At 44.1% G+C, this 23,489-nt stretch overlaps 2 pseudogenes; both read left to right on the forward strand.

The window, feature by feature from the left end:
• Window positions 1-15,185: 15,185 nt before the first annotated feature.
• Window positions 15,186-19,555, forward strand: LOC147614351 (uncharacterized; annotated as a pseudogene).
• Window positions 19,556-20,091: 536 nt separating this feature from the next.
• On the forward strand, window positions 20,092-20,690 carry LOC147614352 (putative eukaryotic translation initiation factor 5-2; annotated as a pseudogene).
• The last annotated feature ends 2,799 nt before the right edge of the window (window positions 20,691-23,489 follow it).

A 23,489-nucleotide genomic window follows, 5' to 3' on the forward strand; every position in this document is an offset into this window, starting at 1 on the left:
GAGCTTTTATCTTCTCTGGATCAGGCTCAATTCCATTCTAAGATATCATATGCCCCAACAGCTTCACCTTTGAATGTCCTAAATGACACTTCTTTGGATTTAGCTGTCCACCTGCATCATCCATTTTAGAAAATACTTGCTCCAATTTATTACCATGCTCTTTTTGAGAACTATACACACATATATCATCCAAAAAGGCTCTCACAAAATGATCTGTAAGAGGTGCAAGTACTCTATCAGTGTTCCTCTGATACCACGAGGGTGCATTTTTCAAACCAAATGGTACTACTCGGTAACAGAAGCAACCCCACGGTGTAATGATTGTGGTTTTAGCCTGATCCTCCTCAGCAATTGAGATCTGAAAATACCCAGAGAAGCCATCGCATACACTATACCTCTCATATCCAGCTACCCTGTCCAAAATATCATCAATAAACGGCAGAGGATAGTGATTGCTTTTTGTTGCAGCATTCAGAGGTTTGTAATCAATACAGACTCTCCAACCACCTGTATGCTTTGGAGTGAAGACCACTGGATTTGCCCAATCTGAGTGATCTACTGGATAAATTAACCCTGCTTTTAACAACTTACTCAGCTCCTCTCTTAATACAGGCAACAACTCTCTATTTATCCTCCTCAGTTTCTGAAACACTGGCCTCACACCCTCTTTCAATACTATAGGCATTGGCTCACATTTGAATCCTCGGATCTCTTCATATGAAGTAATGAACAAATGAGGGAATTTATGTATTACCTTCATATACTCTTCTTTCTCCACTGGCTGCAATTTAGGATTCAACATGCCCTGTAACAGCTTCTCTTTCTCCGCACTGGGTGATGGAGGCTGCATCAGACTGTCCATATCTTCAAGTCTGCTCTCTTCTTCCTTCTTTATCTCCTCTTCAGCTTGCATTACATGCTCATTTTCTTCCTTCATTATAAATGATACCTGGCTCTCATCATCAGAAGTAGACATTAGGAAGTGAATGGGGTCTTCTTGGGCCCTTTAATTTGCCCAAGCCTAATCAAGGTGATTAAGGAATAGCCAAATGGGGGGTTGCCATGTGGACTGAAATGTTGGGTTTGTAAGAGAGGTGTAAGAGTGGTCAAAGGGTGCACTTTTTCCCCCAAAAAGGGGGGAGGCAATTTTACAATTTTCGGACCTCCATAACTTCTACATACAAGCTCCGATTTGAGCGGAGATTATAGATCCGTGATCTATGCATCAAGAGCTTTCCATAGATATGTTACATGATATGGTTTTGTCCGCTAGATTTTAAATTCCATTTTTCCCCCAAAATTCAAATTCGAATAAAGTAGCCGTTTTGAAGCTTCTAATTAGAAAACGTTTCTTCTTAAGAGAAAAGGTTTGACTCCTTAAACTGCCAAATAAAAGGGCCCAAGAAGCCTTCCATTGAGGTCCTAATGACTCTCTTCTTCAGTTTCACTATCTGAATACTCATCAGCACTTGTTTCTTCAGGTTCAGTCTTCATTTCCCGCTTACTACTCATGTTAAATTTCCTGGCTTTCCCTCTCCTATTATGTACTGTTATGGTTCCCCTTTTCCAGTTTTGAATGGCACCCACCTGTCTGAGCCAAGGTCTGCCCAAAATCAGCGGATAAGCTCCCAAACCAGCCGGCATAATATGGCAATTTATATTGCAAACCACACCAAAAGCAGTCACTGGCACTTCTGTGCATATACCCAGACACTTTACTTTTGCATGATTTGCCAGACGGAGTCTAAAGTCTGAACTAGCATTCAGCTTCAACCCCAATCTCTCCATACAGGACTGAGTCATCACACTGATTTGTGCACCGCCATCAACATATGCTTCTCCAACACTCACACTTCCACACCAGGCATCAACTGATGGACAAATATCAGGAAGGTCTTCCACAGACATCAGCTCCATTTCGCCTTGTGTGGGTTCCTGCTCATTTACTTTCCTCGGATTTGCCAACTTCTTCCACTCTCTCTTAAGCTTCGGACACAATCCAAGTAATTGGGCAAATGTTATATTGGCTACCCTTCCCTTTAAATCTCCCATTAATGTATACTCCTCCTGACCTTGACCAATATGCAAATATGAAGTTTTATAATGTCTCCTTGGCTTCCTCTTTTTCTTCTCTGGTTGAGGGCTTACATCAAATTGGACATGCTTACCTTTCTTAGAAGATGGTTCAGGTTCTGCCATTGTACTCCTCGTCCTCTTTGCCACAGGCATAATCTCTGGAATGGTCTCCACTTCTATCAAGCTGAGAGCCGGTCCTTTCCCTTTATCTTCCCATTTGACTCCACTGGTAGAGGGTTGATTTGGATCTTTTACTTCAACACTATGATCCCCCGATCTATCATTAGTCCTCTGCATCACAGGATATATTCCACCACCTGCTCTGGGCGGCTTGTCACATTGAGGGCTGATATGTCCCCGCTCCCCACAGTTCCAGCATTGGACATTACTCAAATAGTAGCCCCATCCTCTCCCTGTTCCTCCCATGTTCCCTTCACCTGTTGAGATACTGTCCCTTCTATTATTTGGTGCACCTCGGCTTCTTCCCTTTCCACCTGCTTCCATCCAATTCAAACTTAGAGACTTCATGAGCTCCACTGCATCATGTATGTCCCTCTTCAAAGTGTCTTCCTGTTCTGGAACAACAGCAGCTTCCCTTTCAGGATGTATACTCTCAATCTCTGGCATCTTCATAAACTTCTTCGGCTCTTCCTGTATTCCCATCTGCCTCAGACGTTTTACCTTCCACTCCTTCTCACGAGCTACTCTGACAGCCTCCTCAAAGCTATCCAGGTTCTTCAGCTCCACCTTCAGACGGAGGGTTGGCTCCAGACCAGCCACAAACCGGTCTCTCTTTATCATCTGCGGGGGTACTTCAGGAATCAGAGCCTCACACCATAGACTCCACAGTCTACCAAACTCTATCAGATACTGATCCACATCCTGACCATCTTTCTGCTGAATGTTGCACAATTCCTTCCACACCTCATTTGGACTCCTCACTCGGGCAAACTATGCCAAGAATGCAGCTCTCACTACACGGTACTCAGGATCCTGTTGATGAATGTTCCTGTGTGTAGTCACAAACATCTGTAACCATGTTTTTGCATCACCCTGCAAGCAATAAGCCAAAATCTGAGAAAGGATCTCCGGGGTTGCCCTGTCTTTCATCAAGGCTGTAAATTCCATCTTCTCCAGAAACTTGACTGCACTTTCCTGTGGCAATCCCCAATACTCTGGAAAATCTTGAGCCATCTTTCCAAATCTTGCTTCACACAGCCCCTATCTTCTTTCACGAACCAGAGGAAATCTGCTCCTCTGTGGAGGCACCAAAAAGTGATGGCACGGAAGCGGTAGAGCTGTCTACGCCCTTATAGCATGCCACACTTCCACGCACGCATGCAAACACACCAGAACACCAGACCAAAGAGCATGAACAGGACTTATATTTCAGAAAGGCTGTTACAACTCGTACCCAAATGAACAAAGAAATAAAAGAACTCTCTGGTATCACCAAACACCAGCCACAGCTAATCAAGAGAAATTTACAACTCTGGCTTGAGTCCTCAGACGAGGTAGAAAACCACAAATACCACACACACACTCTCTCTCTCTCTCTGGCTCACTGTGCCTGCAGACCACCAGCCCATGTACCTTCGTCACTGTCATTAAGGTGCTTCACTTGTTCACCTTCATTTTACTGTATATACAGCTCACACTAGCCCAAGCCTTTCCTTTGTAGTTAACACCTTCAATCCCTCCCTTTGGTTACCAGCTGTCACACAATGCTTTTCTGCTATTTGTTGCTCCAGCCTTCACGGCACTTTACTTCACTGCGGTCCTCTACTAGTCGCTCGCGAGCCCTCCTGGGCATTCAGCCTCTCCTTCACGTTATCCTTTACCCGCTGCACCTGCAACTGCACATCCAGCTGCACCCTCTTCACAGGCTTCCTTTGCTTTCAAAGCCACTCAGCACCACGACCACTACTCTGGCAGCATCACCTTCGAGGCGGCTCCACACTTCACGGTCTCCCTCTGCTAGCTTTCCAGAACCTTCTCTGTCGCCTGGTGTGCTAAGAGGTCCCTTTGTTTATCCTTGCCAGCAGCTGCGCCCTCTGCTTCGATCACCCTGACTATACCTTGCGCCAACTACTACGCCCATCAACCCATGGGGGCCTCCACACACGTCGGCCCACCAGCCTACCCTTTGCTAGCGTTCCAGCTGCGCCAGAGGGAGCCCCAGGCGACTCTCTACAGTCTTTCAGAGTCCCAGTCTCTTCACATCCAACACCCACTTTCACCTCCCTCTGTACTCGGCCCCCACGCCAGCAAGGTCTCCCCTCCACTGCAATCGACACTGCACACGCCTCAAAGCCCCAGCCCTCACAACAACAGCGCCTTGCCTCTTCCCTTCGCTTTTTGTAGAGATGCGCCTGAGAGCCTCCCTTCCAATAACACGACCTCCTCTTCGCCTTCCAGCTGCGCTCCCCTTTTGCGTTGGCAGCCCGGCCACCCCTCACACGACCAGCTACTTTGTACAAGGCGGCCGCTTCTCCCACGTCGGCAGCAGCAGAGTCACCTTCTACCTTGCTCTTCCCTTCACTTTTTTCAGAGTTGCGCCCCCCAGAGCCCACATCCAACACCGCGACGGCCTTTTTGCCTTCTCGAACTTGCTATGCTTCGCCAGCCTTCTGTACTGTGCGCTGGCAGCCCTTCAACGCTCCACGCCCTTACTGCCAGCTGGCCATGCTAATATTCTTTTGTTTTTATTTATTCCCAAGGCCTAAAGATGGCCACTATATTATCCCTTTTCATACCAATGCCCATAGCTGCATTGGGCCATCAATCATCAAAAAAACTCCACGCCTTCCACACTCCTCTTTCTCAAGGTAACACCGGCCCTCTCAGTGTTCAATGCCCACGCATCCATACACATTCCAAATACAGCATACGAGTGCCCACTTACTTTTTGAGGACGCACACACAATCAAAGCCATCAAGCAGCTGATATCATCCTCAGTAGACCTCTCACCGGACAGGCCTGTACATGCTCACATCAATACATTTACATCTGTACACCTGACAATGCTTTCAAAAGCAAAACTTCACACACGCCATGTACATGTATGTACACATTTTAACTCCTATTTTTGTCCACACATATTTAAAGTGATGGCACGGAAGCGGTAGAGCTGTCTACGCCCTTATAGCATGCCACACTTCCACACACGCATGCAAACACACCAGAACACGAGACCAAAGAGCATGAACAGGACTTATATTTCAGAAAGGCTGTTACAACTCGTACCCAAATGAACAAAGAAATAAAAGAACTCTCTGGTATCACCAAACACCAGCCACAGCTAATCAAGAGAAATTTACAACTCTGGCTTGAGTCCTCAGACGAGGTAGAAAACCACAAATACCACACACACACACTCTCTCTCTCTCTGGCTCACTGTGCCTGCAGACCACCAGCCCATGTACCTTCGTCACTGTCATTAAGGTGCTTCACTTGTTCACCTTCATTTTACTGTATATACAGCTCACACTAGCCCAAGCCTTTCCTTTGTAGTTAACACCTTCAATCCCTCCCTTTGGTTACCAGCTGTCACACAATGCTTTTCTGCTATTTGTTGCTCCAGCCTTCACGGCACTTTACTTCACTGCGGTCCTCTACTAGTCGCTCGCGAGCCCTCCTGGGCATTCAACCTCTCCTTCACGTTATCCTTTACCCGCTGCACCTGCAACTGCACATCCAGCTGCACCCTCTTCACAGGCTTCCTTTGCTTTCAAAGCCACTCAGCACCACGACCACTACTCTGGCAGCATCACCTTCGAGGCGGCTCCACACTTCACGGTCTCCCTCTGCTAGCTTTCCAGAACCTTCTCTGTCGCCTGGTGTGCTAAGAGGTCCCTTTGTTTATCCTTGCCAGCAGCTGCGCCCTCTGCTTCGATCACCCTGACTATACCTTGCGCCAACTACTACGCCCATCAACCCATGGGCGGCCTCCACACACGTCGGCCCACCAGCCTACCCTTTGCTAGCGTTCCAGCTGCGCCAGAGGGAGCCCCAGGCGACTCTCTACAGTCTTTCAGAGTCCCAGTCTCTTCACATCCAACACCCACTTTCACCTCCCTCTGTACTCGGCCCCCACGCCAGCAAGGTCTCCCCTCCACTGCAATCGACACTGCACACGCCTCAAAGCCCCAGCCCTCACAACAACAGCGCCTTGCCTCTTCCCTTCGCTTTTTGTAGAGATGCGCCTGAGAGCCTCCCTTCCAATAACACGACCTCCTCTTCGCCTTCCAGCTGCGCTCCCCTTTTGCGTTGGCAGCCCGGCCACCCCTCACACGACCAGCTACTTTGTACAAGGCGGCCGCTTCTCCCACGTCGGCAGCAGCAGAGTCACCTTCTACCTTGCTCTTCCCTTCACTTTTTTCAGAGTTGCGCCCCCCAGAGCCCACATCCAACACCGCGACGGCCTTTTTGCCTTCTCGAACTTGCTATGCTTCGCCAGCCTTCTATACTGTGCGCTGGCAGCCCTTCAACGCTCCACGCCCTTACTGCCAGCTGGCCATGCTAATATTCTTTTGTTTTTATTTATTCCCAAGTCCTAAAGATGGCCACTATATTATCCCTTTTCATACCAATGCCCATAGCTGCATTGGGCCATCAATCATCAAAAAAACTCCACGCCTTCCACACTCCTCTTTCTCAAGGTAACACCGGCCCTCTCAGTGTTCAATGCCCACGCATCCATACACATTCCAAATACAGCATACGAGTGCCCACTTACTTTTTGAGGACGCACACACAATCAAAGCCATCAAGCAGCTGATATCATCCTCAGTAGACCTCTCACCGGACAGGCCTGTACATGCTCACATCAATACATTTACATCTGTACACCTGACAATGCTTTCAAAAGCAAAACTTCACGCACGCCATGTACATGTATGTACACATTTCAACTCCTATTTTTGTCCACACAACGTGCGTTCAAAAGGATGGGTTTTAATATAAATCTCACTTACAGTTTTAAAAAGAAAGGAGGGGTATTACAATTGTGCCTGGGAAAAATAAAATAAGGAGTGTTTTTATTCACAAAACTTTAGAAGAAGGGTACTATTCTAGTGGTATGACATAATTTTGTTGGGGTCTAGGTAGAGGGTTCAAATCTAGTAGTGTTTTTTGGCCCCACACTTTAAAGTTCTTTTTTTGCTCCACACTCTATTTAACGTTTTTTAAATTTGAAGTGAAGTGTTTTAAATTAGTTGCTGTAAAAGAGAGAAGCAATAAAGAAACATCTCACGTAATGATGCTCTCTCTTTACTACTCCCTCCTTCCTTTTGGATGCCGCTTCCCCCTTTCTCTATCTTTGTGCAGCTTAATAAAGCTGGCTAACTAAGCTTAATAAAGCTCCTTAGTTTAGGTTTTTACATTATTGGCCAAGGTTAATAATATAATGGCAGCGGGGCCTGTGGTTTTATTGGTGTTGATTAAGCGGAAGATTTCTAAGGTGCGCATTGTCTGTGATCTGTAGAGACATGCGCATACGCCGTTGCACCAAACACGCGGAGATGTGCAAGGTCAGGCGCACGCCGAAACCACAAGGTATAGGGAATTGCATCGACTGAGCGATGGTATACTCTGTTCTGAATATAGCAGGCTGTGGTAACAGCTTCCTGCCAGAAATTTTTTGCTAGTTTTGCAACACTTAACATAGCACGAGCGGAGTCAAGCAGAGTGCGGTTCTTACGCTCGGCGAGGCCATTTTGTTGGGGTGTTGATGGTACTGTACACAGCGGTGGACTATTCCGTGTTTTGCTAGGTAATGTTGAAACGATTGATTCTTGTATTCTGATCCATTATCAGATTGGAGAGCTTTTATCTTTTTGTCTAACTGCTTTTCTACTAAATTGTGATATGTTGTGAACGCATGTAAGATTGTGTCTTGCTGTTTATTTTTTAGAAATGAGACGATTGTGAATCTTGTAAAGTCATCAATGGGACCACAGAGATCTGTATGTATTAATTGTAGTGGAGCTGTAGACCTCTCACCGTGAAGCGGGAACTTATGTTGGGCTGATTTGCCAAAGACACAACCCTCACATAGGGATAGTGAGGATTTGGCTGACAATGTGAAGTTTTTGGCTAATCTTCGCCGGTTCATATGTTGCATAGTTGCAATGTTGAGATGTCCTAGCCGGTAATGCCATAACAGAGTATCATAGTGTAGATTTTCTGTGTGAATAGCAGCATTTTCTTCATGAACGACAGGAGTCCGACCAAGTAGGTAAAGTCGTCAAAATTTTGGACAGGTCACTATGTAAGTGCGACCATTCGGCAACTGATGCTTAATCAGACAGCAATCGTGTAGAAACTCAAATGCAGTACGAGGACTTGCTAGCCGATCAATGGACAGCAGGTTCTTGTAAAGATTCGGCACATAGTAAACTTCATCAACAGTAACTATATGTCCATCTGGTAATTCTATTTTTGCAGTGCCAATACCCTCAGCAGTTTGATGTGTTTTATTACCGAATTTAACAGTTATAGTATGATTGAGTGGATGGTAATTAAACAGCCAGCTTTTATGTGTGGTCATGTGTAAGGTTGCTCCTGTATCTAACACCCAAGTATTTGCAACATCAAAATCAGGAAGATGCGATGCCATGAAGACAAGATTGTTTCCGTCATCAGATGCTGGTGAAGAGTCATGACTATAATCATCATATGGCGACAAATATTGGGACCCGCTTTCAGAACCAGAGGCATAATTTGCCTGCTGCTGCTGCTGAGAGCTCTTATTCTTGCCGTTATGCCAGCATTCTGAAGTACGATGACCATGTTTGTTACAGATCTTGCAGTATGGGCTTGTGAATGAAATGCCAGGGCGTGATTGACGAAATCGAGAATTGTTCTGATGTGGCCTCCTCGGTTTATGGAAAGATTTTGATGATGTATTTTTTTAATGGAAGTTCGAGGAGAACTTGGATGTAGGCCGGGCATACATAGCCATAGCTGTAGATGAAGCTGCTTGTGAAGATGAAGCAGATCTGATTGTATGTTCTTGTATAATGGAAGGGATTAGAATAGGTATGGAGAGATGAGCTGCGGTTCGGGTGGTTATAAAGGGCTGCCACCATGAAGACGGGAGGGCAGCAAGCAGCAATATAGCCTGCATGTTTTCAGGAAGATTGACACCCGAGAGTGTAGTCTCATCCAGTTGAAGTCGCCACACCTCTAGGAATTTAGGAACATTCTGATCTTCAGTCATAACTTTATTCACTAGAGTTTTTAGGTTCATGACCTGAGTGGCAACATCTTTATGTTCATGGCTGTCACCATTGAGCTATCAAATGGTCCTCTTATCTTCTTGTGTGAGCTTTGGGCTCTCGATGAGCATACTCCGTAGTGGTGCTCCATCGCTAGGACTGGCACGGCGTGATTTGTAGTGCCAGGGACGGGTGGATTGCACACGGTGTATGTTTCTGGATTACCACCGCTAGGACTGGCACGGCGTGATCCGTAGTGCAAGGGACGGGTGGATTGTACACTGTGTGTGTACCTGGAATTGACTTTTTGGTGGGCCTGCTTGTGCCCGAAAATGTCAAGTATTGTGCAAGTACATGAACGGAGATTATCCTTTAACAATGTTGCATTGTGCACTCATGTTTGCCTGCCTTTGAAATGTTTTCGCGTGAACTGGTTTCGTTTGCATGCCTGACATGTGTGTCTAGCTCAGGGGTCGGGGACGCCCTCCCGTGAGCCGTGGAATGCCTTGTCTTCTGACAGGTTTTGTGGCGTGTGAACAGGTGGGAAATCCTTATTTTAATAAGAGTTTTAAGTTATAAGCCTTATTTTAATAAGAGTTTTAAGTTATAAGCCTTATAACTTACAGGTTTCATACTTCATTAAAAGTAGGTGGACACTTTATAAGTGTGGGCACCCTCTTTTGGCCTGGGCACCCTTTTATAGCATGTGGGGTGGGGGTTGGCCACCTACCCCACCTACCACACCCAATCCTTCACATGGGAAGAAGGCGCCTTACTTCCAGCCCTCTCCCTTGCATTCGTGAGGAGAAAAACACGACTGCTTTTGCTGGGATTTTGAGAAAACAGGCCGTACAGCAGCTGGAGCACTCATTATTCTCATGAAACAGGTCGTACAGCTCCTATTCCAACTATTGTTTGAGGACTGAACCACACAGCAGGTACAGCAGGTATATTATCCTCATTTCTTGCTGATTCTGGTCGTACAGTAGGTACAGCAGGTACAAGAAGTACAATATCATCATTACCTGTTGATTCTGGCCGTACAGCATCTTTGGAACCCTTTTCCCATGGACTGAATGGTACAGCTTCTCTCTTTTCACTTCCACGCATGGATTCAGGTCTTGACAGCTCTCTTTTTCTCTCACGTGTGTACTCAAAACAGCTAGCAGGAGCCCTCTTCACTTCCCCGTGTGATTCAGGTCAGTACAAGCATTCACGTGTGATTCAGACCAGCAACAGGTCTCTTCACTCCCACGTGTGATTTAGGTCAGGCCAGTGGGGTTATCCGCGTGGATTTAGGTCATACGCATTCCCTACAAGTGGCCCAGGTTGTTTCACTCTTCCTACTGGCTGTACGGTGGCTCCAGAAGATTTTCATCGCGAAGAACGAGGAATTCTCCTGCTCTCCTATGTCTGGACTCCTCTTCCATTCACCGAGTCAACTCCGTGAGAGTGCACCATCGCTAGGACTGGCACGGCGTGATCCGTAGTGCCAGGGAGGACGGGTGGGTTGCACGCGGAGTGTGACTCTGGAAGGTGCTATGGACGGGGCAGCCCTTGGTGACTACAGACTCGGCATCAACAAACATATTCGGGTTTGATCCTTTGTTTTCATTGTGCATTGCTTATTGGAAATCTGGCCTTGGGCCCGTGTACTTGTAACAAATTCTCCCAAGTAATAATATCATTCCTTGGGGGGGGGCGGCCGTTCCGGCCTCAGTGTGGTGTCATCTATCTATGCTCAGAGTTGTTAATTACTTTTTTGCTATTTTGTCTTGTGCTATTGTCTTTTAAGAGTGTATATTAAAGTGCTAATTGGAGAAGTGAGTCCAGGAAGGGGTGACCCCTGCTTGGGTCTCGTTTCAGTGGTATCAGAGCACGGATCTTCCTTTTTCTACATTGGGAGACGATCCAAAGGCTTCCTGACCACTCTCCATTAGTGACTTTACTCTTATTATGGCTAGCCAAGCAAGTAGCAAGGAAGTGCCAAATTCAAAGGGGCACTACAGTGGAACACAAGCAAGTAGATGGATGCCTTATGCCCGTGATCATGTATGGTTGGGACAGCCGTCCCGTGGCAAGGAGAAAATGCAGGAGCAAGAGCAAGAGCCAAGTGCCATGAATGCTGAAATTCAGCGTATGCGAGAGCTTCTCCATGCCAGGGAGATGGAATTGGCCAGCCTACGTGAGGACCCACACATTCAACAAGTGCTAGATGCAAAGCAAAAGGAGGCAACCGTCTTTCAAGACTTTGAAGCTTTGGCTCGTGGATCAGGGCTGAAACCTCGTGAGCTAGCTCTTTCATTCTTAGTGGACAAGGGTGATGTATTGCAGGGCCAGGATGGGGAGCTTGTTATAAAGAGATCTCCATTGGTGGACATGCCTGGGATAGCCTCTCCAAAGCTGAAATCTGCTGTCCACAAAGAGGAGCCTTCCATTACATCCCGACGTGATTCTACCTTACATGGGAGGCATAGCCATGCCTATGAAGGTAACATTACTTCTAGAGATGATCGTTACAAGCCTCATTCTTCATCTTTGCAGGTTTCTCATGGGCTTAGAGAGCACCGACATCCCCGTACTACTACTTTACCTGTTGAACTCTCCCGTGAAGAGCCATTTCTTCATGCTCCCATCTCCACACCCTCTCCGGATTATGCTTATGCTGCAAGAGATAGTGGTGGGGCTACACACATGCATGCAGGTGCACAGCACATGGTTCACGTCCACCTATGCCACCTATGTATGCAGGAGCATCTATGGATGCCAAGGCTGATCCACATGAATGTGGAATCAAGAGGAAGCATGGGGATTATGAGCATCATGTTCATAAGCAAAAGGAATTCAAAGCCGGGGACAAATCCGTCAAGTTCGAGACATATCATGGTGAGTTTGATGCTTCCAAGGCTATGTCATTTGTTTCCTAGTTTGACATTGCTTTCAGTGATGAGGATTTTTCAGAAAAGTCCAAGGTGAGGCATGCCAGCATGTTCTTGAAGGGCATGGCCGCTCATTGGTGGCTTGCAGAAAAGCTCTCAGGCACTCCCGTGGACACTTGGGCTGAATTCAAAACTAGATTCTATGCCCAATTCTTACCCCCTACTAATGCCAAGAAGAACATCCGCAAGAAGTGGGATTGGGTTAAGCAGAATGAAGGTGAGTCAGTTCATGCTTATGTATCCAAGTTTTGGAAAACACTCTTGGAAGTTTCCCCTATTATGCAGGTAAATGATGAGGAATGCAAGAGAAAGTTTGAATCGGGACTCCAACCGGTTTACCAATCGGGCTTGGAGTTGTACCCAAACCACACTCTACAACAGCTCATTTCAGCTGCTTTGGCCACCGAGCAATTGGAGCAAAAGCTGAAGCAAAACTATAGAGATGGACATGCTCAAAAGGGGAAGGACAAGGCTGTCCCAAATCTGCATAAGGCTGGACAGCCACCTAAAAGGGACTCCAATAAAGTTAAGGGAGCTCCAAAAGCTGAAAGTACCTCAGAGAAGAAGCGTCCCAACAAAAGGCCTAACTATGGACTTACTCCGAAACAAAGGGTGCAATATATACGTGACGGTAAGTGCTTTTCTTGTGGTAGTAAAGATCACATGGTCCTGCAATGCCCAAAGAAAGCAGGCAAAGAGGATGCAAAGGAAACCAAGGTTATGGTGCCCCATGTACAAGGGGGGACAGCCCATGATGCTTTGGATAGGATGGTATGCAAGGCATGGGGACAGCTCAAAGATCAGCCCGCATTATTTATGTTTGATGATTGTGCCACGGACAACTTCATATCATTGGAAATGGCTACAGCATTGGGCATTAGTGTGGGTGACATGGGACCGGAGATTGAGGCCGGAAGTGCATTTATTGGCAAGAAAGTCAAGGTCACACCTCTTATTGGCAAGCTTTGCATGCATATTCACGGATATTTGGACCATGAGAACTTCCTCATTGCACCAAATCTACTAAGAATTCAATCTAGTAGTAATCCTCATGCATTTTTTTCCAATAGAATTTTATGTAGCTCTCAAGTAAAGTAGATTTGCCTTATTTTTTGCAAGCTCTCTCAAGCTTTATGGTTGAAATCAAAGAAAATGAGTGTGGTCCTATTGCAAGAGAGAAGAAATTTCTTTTAATTTTTCTTTCATATTTTTTCAATAAATAGAGACCTTGTAGATATTTTATGCCCATTAAACTATTTATTGGCATCCCTCATAATGTTTGATATTTTCTCTTTTATGGTTCTTTTGAATGTAGGATCGATCATTCATGGCATCCACCAAGGCTCGCATTAAGGTGTTTGACCATGGGGATAGTGAAAAGAAGTTGTTGGGTTATGTTAGAGTGATGGGAGATTATACCTATAGTGCCATACGCAAAGAGATTGTGCAAGATGGCATTGTAAGTGAATCTTTTGAGTTTGTTATTGAAGATGAAGATGATGATGGAGTGTGCTTATTGAATGCCACACAAGAAGAGCGTTGGCAAGTGGAGAGCAACAAAAGTGTTGGCATAAAGAGGTGTTTAAGCATGGCTTATGGTGGCAGGCCCGCAAAACGCATTTGTAGAAGCTTAAATGTTGCCTTAGAAACTAGTGACATGAATGCAAGGGAAGAGGGTGAGAATTTTCATGGTAGCAAGGTCAACATGCTCAAGAGTTCTTTAATACCAAAAGAAACTCTTGACCTTTGGGAGGTCCAATGTGACAAGACTCGTAAGAATTTGAGGAACAGAAATCCACCTAGAGATGACAAAATTTTCAGCTTACAACTGAAGATGTCAATGACAAGCCTTTGATTCGAATTTGGTGTGATGAATGTAAAAGCTTTTATGGATCGGGAATGACTGGAGGCAAGCAAACCGCATACTCATGCTTATCAAACTTCTTAAGATTTCACATTCTTCAAGGACAATCCCATACAAAACGGTACCTCTCCAATCGAGGGCTAAAGATCGATGCAATAGACACTCAAGGAAGTAGTACAAAGGACAAAGAAGATGATTGTGATGATGCGGTGGCAATTTTGGCGGCTATCGAGGAGATGAATAATTTCAATAACACTCATGAAGGTAAGCATCAACTTATTTCTTAATTCTTTGCAACCACTACTATCTTCTTTATGTAACACCTTTGTTAAGCTCATGCAAGACACTAATTTCAGCCCCTTGTATTGGTTTTTTTTAAAGGATTTTTGCTTGTTCTTTTTAGTGTTAATTTTCAGCTGATTTTTCTTTTCTTTTCTTCTCTCAAGATCTTGTTTCTTCATGTAGGGGCTGATTTTCAGTTGGTTGAAGCCACCTTGCATGATTATAAAGATAGAAGCACTGTCAGAGTGGTGTGTAAGTATGATGGGAAGTGGCTGCACTTATGTCCTCGTGGTTCAGATTTGCCAACAATTCTAATGGAACATATTAATGGAAAGTCTCACACCATTGCATGGAGCAAGACCACACCACATCAGTCTTCTTCACTCTTGACTGGATCTTGTGGGCGACCTAAAAAGCATTTTGACAAAGATCCACGCCAACAAACCTTGGGTGCTTTTCTCACATCAACAAAAGAGCGTTCAAAAGCGCCTTCTATCCCCACAGGTACATCATGCTTGCCTTCATCCAATCTTACTATCTTGTGTTGGGGATTATGGCAGCATACAATTCATGTTAGTGGTCGTGAGGTTGATATAAAATCTCTCCTACAAGATCTAAAGATGGGACGCGAGTGGTTTTGTGAGCCATATACAAAAGCATCTTTGCATGATGGAGATATGGAGTACATGGTAGATGGATGCTTTAGGCATATACATTGCCTTCGTATCTCAAGCATTGGAATGCCTTTTCAAAGTTTTACATGCAAGCATTGCCAGACAATTCCATCATGTGGTGATTTTCGCATGAGAGTGTATCGGGAGAGTATTTCCATTGAGAAGAGAGGAGAAAGGCAAACGGGCAAAGGAATGCGGCTAGATTACCTTGGAATTGAAGAGCTGAAAAGTGTCTCAGTTGGGACCAAGAAGAAATTACGAGAAGCAGGTAGAAATTTATGGTGGCTGAAGGCAAAGATTGTGGTGCTTTCCGTGAGAATCAGATCCTTGAAAGAGGCCAACTATGAAAGCATTAATAGAAAGGATGTGAGGCGATTTTGCAATAACATCATTGAGGCTTGCAGGCAAGGTAAATTTGGAGGCAAATCAGCTTTATGGGACTTTCTTCAAGACATTGCAAAGAATGCATTAAGATCCAAAAAGGGTCAAAGATTCACAGAATCAACAAAGACCATTTTTGAAGTCGTGAAGCTATGGGGTGGGCCACACTTACATGAGTTTTTGAGTGCAAACCTTGGAGGGCCATCCATGTCAACCACTAGGAGACACCGAAGAAAATCAACTTACTTTCAGTCAGGGGAGCATGAATATATCTTTGATGCAATCGGGAAGATATATGTTGAAGCAAAGAGAAAACATGGAATAACATCACGAGTGCCAATTATCATTGTTGAAGATGAGACAACTATCAAGCGGCGCATTAGGTAAGCTTTTTTCAATATCTCTTCCTTTCTTTGATTGTAAATATAAAGTTCTTTGTGCATGAAGCGGGCTGAAATAAAAATCTTTCTCTTTATGTAGATGGAATGCAAAAGATGATGCTTTGATTGGGTTTTGTGGAAGAGAAGGAGAGGATCATCAATGCTCTTCAAATGATGCCATCATCGTTGGAGATGGAGCACAAGGATATGAGACAATAGTAGATGCCTTCCAAAACCACGTGGTGGGACACTATGCAAGGCTCCTCATTGTCAACCCTCTTCATGAGAGTCTTCCAAGATTGGCTCTAGTTGTGCATTGCACATGCAACCGCTTTGATAGTGATTTCATCAGAACCCAATGGATGCTTGTGGAGCGGATGTGGAATGCAAAGTTCAAAGACGTGATAGGTCCAATAATTGGGCATGCATCAGATGGTGACAGTAGACGTCGAAAGCTCACGGTTGAAGACTACCTAGGAAAGAGAGATAGGCAATTTTTCATTGATTGGCCTGGATGGAAGTTGAAAGGAAGATTTGTGAGAGGAGATGTGTATGGTTTACATGATCAAGATTTTGTCCATTGTGGAAAGAAGCTTGTGAGTCCTCTTGACAGTCCTACCCGACAGCTTGCAATTGGGCATGTGTGGATTACACTCAATCACGTTGCTATGGTCTACAACACTTTCTCTGTTGATCAGCACAGGTTGCGAGATGGGGACATACAACGAAATGATCGTCAAAACTGGGGGGCAGCCCAAAGGATTGTCTCTAGACAAGTGCAAAAATGTATGAGGGAAATGCGAAAGAAAGAGAGGAGCATGCAAGGGACCGAGGCATATTTGCAGGTTGTTGCTGACTACATAGACATATTCTTATCACCATATTTAGACTTGGGACAGCGTGTGGTGCTTGCAGCTAAAGTGGTCTTCTTCTTCAAGCTGTGGAGATTATGGCTACATCACCATCCTACATACAACCTAAGGGAAAACTTCATTAGCAAAGAGGCATACATAGACATTCAACTTTCTTGCCATTTTGTTGTTCTACTTATAAAGATGTTTCGGGAGTTCTATCCAAATTTCAAATGTCCTCTACATCTCATAGGATCTGATGCAGCGGAGATCTATTTCAGCAAGATTGGCGGTATGGTTGGGTAGGAAAGAGCGTTTGATTTTGGAGATCTTTTGCATTGTGTTGGTAGTTTGAATCAGGTTGCCATGCATGAGTATAGCTCAAATGGGGTGACTTTTTCAAGGGCCCATAAGAAACAAGAACACGTTTGGAAGGACTTGAACAAGCATGAAGGTGTTTTGGAAGCAGATCTTGGGAACTACGAAAGTGTTTCCTGTGATACAAAGATGATAGATGCATTAAAAGAGGGATTGAAGCAGGCACAAACTTTATGTGAGACATTGGGCCTCAAACCTTGCACAAGTGAGGGTCTTAAATGGTGGAAAGAGCCTTGGTTAGATACAGAATCAATGTGGTCAAAGCTAGATACTGAAATGGGCGGGGCAGATGAGCATGATGACTTTGCGGAGCCATGTCGTGATGATAGCCCCATTGGCGACGAGAGCAATGAAGATGACGAGGTCATATCTTTGAGTGAGATTCGACATGAGATCGATGGGCTTCTTGATGAGGCAAGCAATGAAGCTGAGAAGAAGAGTATCTCACCGGTGGTAGAGGTTGATGGCAAATTCATCTTCAAATCTACTTTGGTAAGCCAACTCAATGGAAGCTCTACATTGTCAAAGGATAGGTTGACTAGGGTGAAGCAAGGAGTGTATTTCAGCCACAAGGAAAAAGAAGCGTCATCTAGTAATGGCAATTTTTTTGGAATAGGGTCTGATTGTGCAATTTATTTCCATGATGTGACACATGGAGAGGGACAAAAAAGGTCAAAGAGAATTAGAAAAGCTACAAATCTAAAGAAGATGGACACACTTCATAGCACTTGGTACCTTGGAAGAGTTCAAAAGATGAGAAAGAAGGTAGGTGGCAGGTATGTGGATTATAAGCGAGGTTTTGACTTGACGGACCGGCCTCAAGGGGTAGAAATTCAGCTTGGTTGGTATCAAAAGGTGAAAGGGCGTCGAACATTTACTTATGACTTGACGGACTTGAACATGGTCGATATAGAGTCAGTTATTGCATTGGCACATTTAACATACAATACAGCAACTGATAAATATGAACTACATCAAAATGACTACAAGCTTTTTAATGATTTTGTAAATACTTCAGGTTAGTTTTTCATGTGATTCACGTAAATGTTGAAGCATTTAATTGTATTTTTAAGTCATGTTATATCAGATTTTTGCATCATTTTCCTCATTTTCATTTTGATTGTAGGCAATAGGTCATCAAACACATAGGGAGGCAAGAAGCTGATTTGACATGGGCTGAATTTTGGTGGGGCTGAAGTTTTTTGGGTGCGGGCTGAAAGACTTAGCGACTCTGACTTATGTAGACTCATGCTTTTTGTAGCCGTGGTATGCATGACTATGTATGACGACATGTCTAAGCGTATATTCAAGGATAATTTTTGTGAGAGAAAGTAAGTCTTAGTTATTGCTTTAATTCAAAAGAATAGAGGAACATCTTTAGCTCACGTATACAAAATTTCTCTTTTGATTGCTATCAGATTGTTTTGCAGATCCAACTCATTCCTAAGGCAATCCATTTTGGCAGCAGGCAATGGGACCTACAATAACGGCTAAAGAAAGAATCACAAACACTTATACATATTGTAGATTTTTGTTAAATGTCATGTATATCCCTTCTATAATGTGGGTAGCTTGAGTATAATATACATTTGAGCAACTCTAGTCAACGACATTATATGAAGTTCAATGATATGCGTGTATGATGAGTAGGTGTTTAATCCAAGAATAGGTTACTAAAAAGCATGTGCATGTCTTTTATTGATTCCTTGTTAGACCAGTTCTTATGTGCATGCATATGTTTTTATTTGTGTTACAGCTGTTGCCCAATTTTATTTTGACAGGCATGAGAGTTGTTGGTGTTGTCTGCTTCACAATTTGGATGTCAACCATACGTAAAATGTGTCATCTTGATTGTATGTCTGCTATGAAATTCCACACTAGCACGGTGTCACAGAGCAGGATGGTTCAAAGTCGAATGCACTGTGGACTGTGGAGTATGATGATGCTGATAAATTTGTAGTCAAATTGCTTAGCTTCCCATCGACTCCCTACTCGCATTGGGTCTCCTTCCTGGCAGCCATATCTGACTCCTTCGAGCTCCCGTCACTCCCCGGCTTCCCGAGCACCTTCCCGGCCCCTTTGGGCACCCTCACGGCATTCACACAGAGCTATTGCTTCATCCCCCACAGGGTTTTACTTCAGTTTTTCAGTCTGCAGGTCTGAGAAAAGAAGGGGCAGCCACCATTGAAGCTTCATTGCTTCATATCTCCAGTTGGGCCTCTTAAGGGGCACTAAGGCTTGACTTGTGGCTTCATTGGCTCCCTATTGAGCCCCCCTTCACCCTCCCTTGTGCCACGTGGGCTGTAGGCCATCAAGGAGCAGCAGCGCAGATTGCGCCAGGCTGTGACTTGGCTCCATTTGGCTTGGTTAAACACTTGCCAACAACCCCGGGACTTGGCATTGAACATTGAAGCTTTTTGCTTCAAGTTTGGGACTGTGTAAACAGTCTACAAACAGGCCAAAAACAGGGCAGCACTTATCTCTTGAAGTCTATGCTTACCGAGATTGATCACTTGATGCATATTGATGCCCGTATGATGTCTACATGTATGGAGATGCTATGTTAATGGTTTGCCATCATTTTGGCCCTGATTTAGGACTGATAATACTCAGTTTTGAGCAGTGAATCACTACTGACATACAGTGGGCTGAAGCTATTTTACTCATGTATGCTTATGCCTATGCTATTCGGGTTATGTCTTGGGTACATGCTTTGAGGTATTGACCATCGGGGATTGGAAAAGAGTTCGACATTGCTTCTTACTCATTGGTTGAGCTTTTGAGCTCGTACATACAGCTTTTGTGCTAGTGGGAGGATCTTTGGATGCTTGACAGACATTGAGCAGGCAAGTGTTATTTATCTGGGAGTGTTTCCGCGCTTTGGAGATACTTTGCTGAGCACTTCTAAGTGCTTGCAGGGAGTCATACACTTTATTTCTTGGTTCTATTTGCTGATATGGCTTCATCAGGAGAGAGCTCATCTTTGCTCCACATCCGGTCTGGACGGCAAGAAATTCATCTCTTCTTACCAGACGAAGAGCCTTTTTGAGTTTGTATAAGTGCCAGTGCTCCTTTTGAAATGGCTCTTCAGAACATCGGGGCCAGCAACCGTGATGATGCCTTCTACAGGTATAAAATGCCTAAGCTGATCACTAAGATTGAAGGCAGAGGAAATGGAATCTTGAAAGACCAATCTTGTGAACATGATCGATGTTGCAAAGGCCTTGGCTAGGGCTCCAGCCTACACTACTAAGTACTTTGGATGTGAACTTGGTGCACAGTCAAAATTTGATGAGAAAGCTGGCACTGCTATTGTGAATGGAGCACATGATACAGCAAAACTTGCAGGGCTTTTGGAAAATTTCATTAAGAAATATGTCCAGTGTTATGGATGTGGGAACCCAGAGACAGAGATAGTCATCATAAAAAGTCAGTTTATAACGTTGAAGTGTGCTGCTTGTGGATTTGTATCTGATGTTGACATGAGAGACAAGCTGACTACCTTTATCCTGAAGAATCCTCCAAAGCAGAAGAAAAAAAATGACAAGAAAAAAGGGATGAGGAGAGCTGAAAAAGAACGCCTGAAGGAAGGCGAGGCAGTGGATGAGGAGATGAACCGGTTCCACCCTAACTCTAACACATGAATAAAATTCATGGGTTGTGGTGTGCCCATTATCCATTCTTCACACCCACACATTGTTAACTCTCGTCTCCTACTCTCCCGTCAACTCTCCACTCCCGACATCAGTATTCAATTCTTTGTTTCAATAAACTTGCATTCTTACTTTCTAGGAAGACCTTGATAATCTCACTAAGTCTGCATGCTGGCCTTCTTTCAAGGCATTTAGAAAGGACATGTTCTTAAGGATCTCCCTTGTTTTCTCTTGGAATGCACAAATTCAAAGATAAGGTCAAGGTGAGAATGTGTACAACATGACGGCATCCTTCTAGATGTAGTAGTATATGCAAGTTGACAAAGGCTTATCGATTATTCTTGTGATCACCTTTTTCAATAATTGTAAGGGGTGTGATATCTTTAAATTTAAATTTACTAGAGGGGGGAAAAATTCTATGAGCTGGAAATTTTAAAAGTACAGGAGGGTTATAATAATATATTGCAAAAGTAATAGGAGGTATGCATAAAATAGGGGAAATCAGGCTACAGAGGGGTTTTAAAATATGCCTTTGAACGCACGTGATACAAACTTTTTTGGAAGGTGGAGGCCCCGGGAGGCTGCCTAAGTTTGGGCAAAGGACAATAAGATGGCACCTAAAGGAGAAACATCCCATCTACACTTTTGTGGCTTTCAGAGAGAACCCTCTAGAACAAGACCAATTATGAAGATCTAGGTAGGTGGACAAGTTCTTGAGAAGTTACTTCCCAAAGGTTGTACCTCGGAAGTCATGATGAGAGCTTGTATGCTCATTTCTCTTGGGGCCAGTCTTCATTTGTTTGGGAAGATGATAGGTGGGATCTCATATGCAAGCTACTTAATAATAGCAATTTGGAAGACCTTGGTATGTGCTGTATCTAAGACTTTTGTAAAGGTTTGCCTTTGTTCATATTATATATATGTACTTCCAAAAAAAGATTTTATATTGTCGGGGACTATCTGAAAAACTACTCGGTAAGACTATATTATGCGAGGCCTCTTTTAGTGCACAAGCTGCAAGAGCGCATACACTCCGAGCCGCGTTACGGGTTGCAAGGATGGGATATTCCTGCAATGGGAATGGATGATCGGCCGCCGGGAGTGTAATTTTCACGGCTGAAATTGAGAAAAGCCGTCGTCGACTGATTCTTCTACCCCATGCATGGATTGGTTGCAGCACTTCATCAATCTGCACAAGTCCTTGACCCACCTCATAACGTGTCGCAACAGGTAAACCTTACGCTAATTTTCCGCCGCCGTGCTCAGGACATTTAATTCCGCCTCGCACCAGACTTTATTACGCTAATTCACTTTTATTTTATTTTTTTGGGTTTTTTCAAAGCCCCCCTTTCAAGGAGATGTAACCGAGCTGCTACAACGTACACCACTGAAAGACACTCGAACAAAGTTAGCAAAGTGCGTCGGAGAAAAGAGACTACGCTGGGAGAGTGTGGTGGTAAAAGGATAAGTCGACGATGGCGACGCAGCTGCTTGCTGTTCTAACTGCTGTGCCTCTGTTTGCGTTGGTGCAGGCCAGCAGAGACAATGCGCGTTCCATCCCACCAGCGGATGGAGATCGTCAATGTGCTCCGGCGGCCGATTATCCATTCCCATTGCAGGAATATCCCATCCTTGCAGCCCGTAACGCGGCTCACAATGTTGTATGGTCTTTTTTTGGGAGTATATATATATATATATATATATATATATATATATATAATACTAAACAAAGGAAAAACCTTTACACATCTCTTAGATACAGCACATTAGATAGACCCTTGTCCATACCAAGGTCTTCCAAATTGCTATTATGCAGCTTGCATATGAGATCCATGACTTTGCAAACTCTTATATACTTTTATATGTAGAGAGAGGTTTTAAATTCAAAATCCAAATATGCATACTTACAAAAGAATAATAAATACATGTGCCAAACATTGTCAAAATTAAGAAATATTGAAATGCATGCATACGTTCTCGGTTTTTGTAGTGCAATCGCCCCCCTTCCCCATATAGGAGTCCAATGTTCAACTGAATAAGCCTTGCACATCATTTGCACACAACCATCGCCTCCTAGTAGTTAAAACATTAGTACAAAGACTATACGAGGCACAAGCACCTAAATAAATGGGGAGCCAACCCCTCAAAAATATTGCATGAATCAGCACCTAGACACTAAGCCACCCCTCAAAACTACACCAAAGTGGAAAGCACTTAGAGATAGGGTGCCACCCCAAAAAATATTGCATGAATCACAAGCACTGAGACCCTTGTCCATACCAAGGTCTTCCAAATTGCTATTAAGCACCTTGCATATTAGATCCATTACTTTGCAAACTCTTATATGTAAAGAGAGGTTTTAAATTCAAAATCCAAATATGCATACTTACAAAAGAAGGCTAATTACATGTGCCAAACATTGTCAAAATATTGAAATGCATGCATACACATGCGTTTTGGGTTTTTGTAGCATAATCTCCCTTCCCCATATAGGAGTCCAATGTTCAACTGAAATTCGATTAAATATTACAATGATAGAGCATAAATCCACATGAAATGCACATGAAATGCACAAATACTAGAAAGAGTGAGAACCATATGGAAGCATTACCCTATTTTCTTCCCTTACAAAATAACTTTGTATATTAGTAAGTTGTTTTCCCACGCACATTAAGACCCTACATTCTAATAAGCCTTGCACATCATTTGCACACAACCATCGCCTCTCCCAGTAGTTAAAACATTACAAAGGCTATGAGGCACAAGCACCTAAACAGATGGGGAGCCACC

Source organism: Cibotium barometz, chromosome 42, assembly GCF_041138505.1.
Source record: "Cibotium barometz isolate CiBa-2024 chromosome 42, ASM4113850v1, whole genome shotgun sequence".
NCBI classification, from domain to species: domain Eukaryota; kingdom Viridiplantae; phylum Streptophyta; class Polypodiopsida; order Cyatheales; family Cibotiaceae; genus Cibotium; species Cibotium barometz.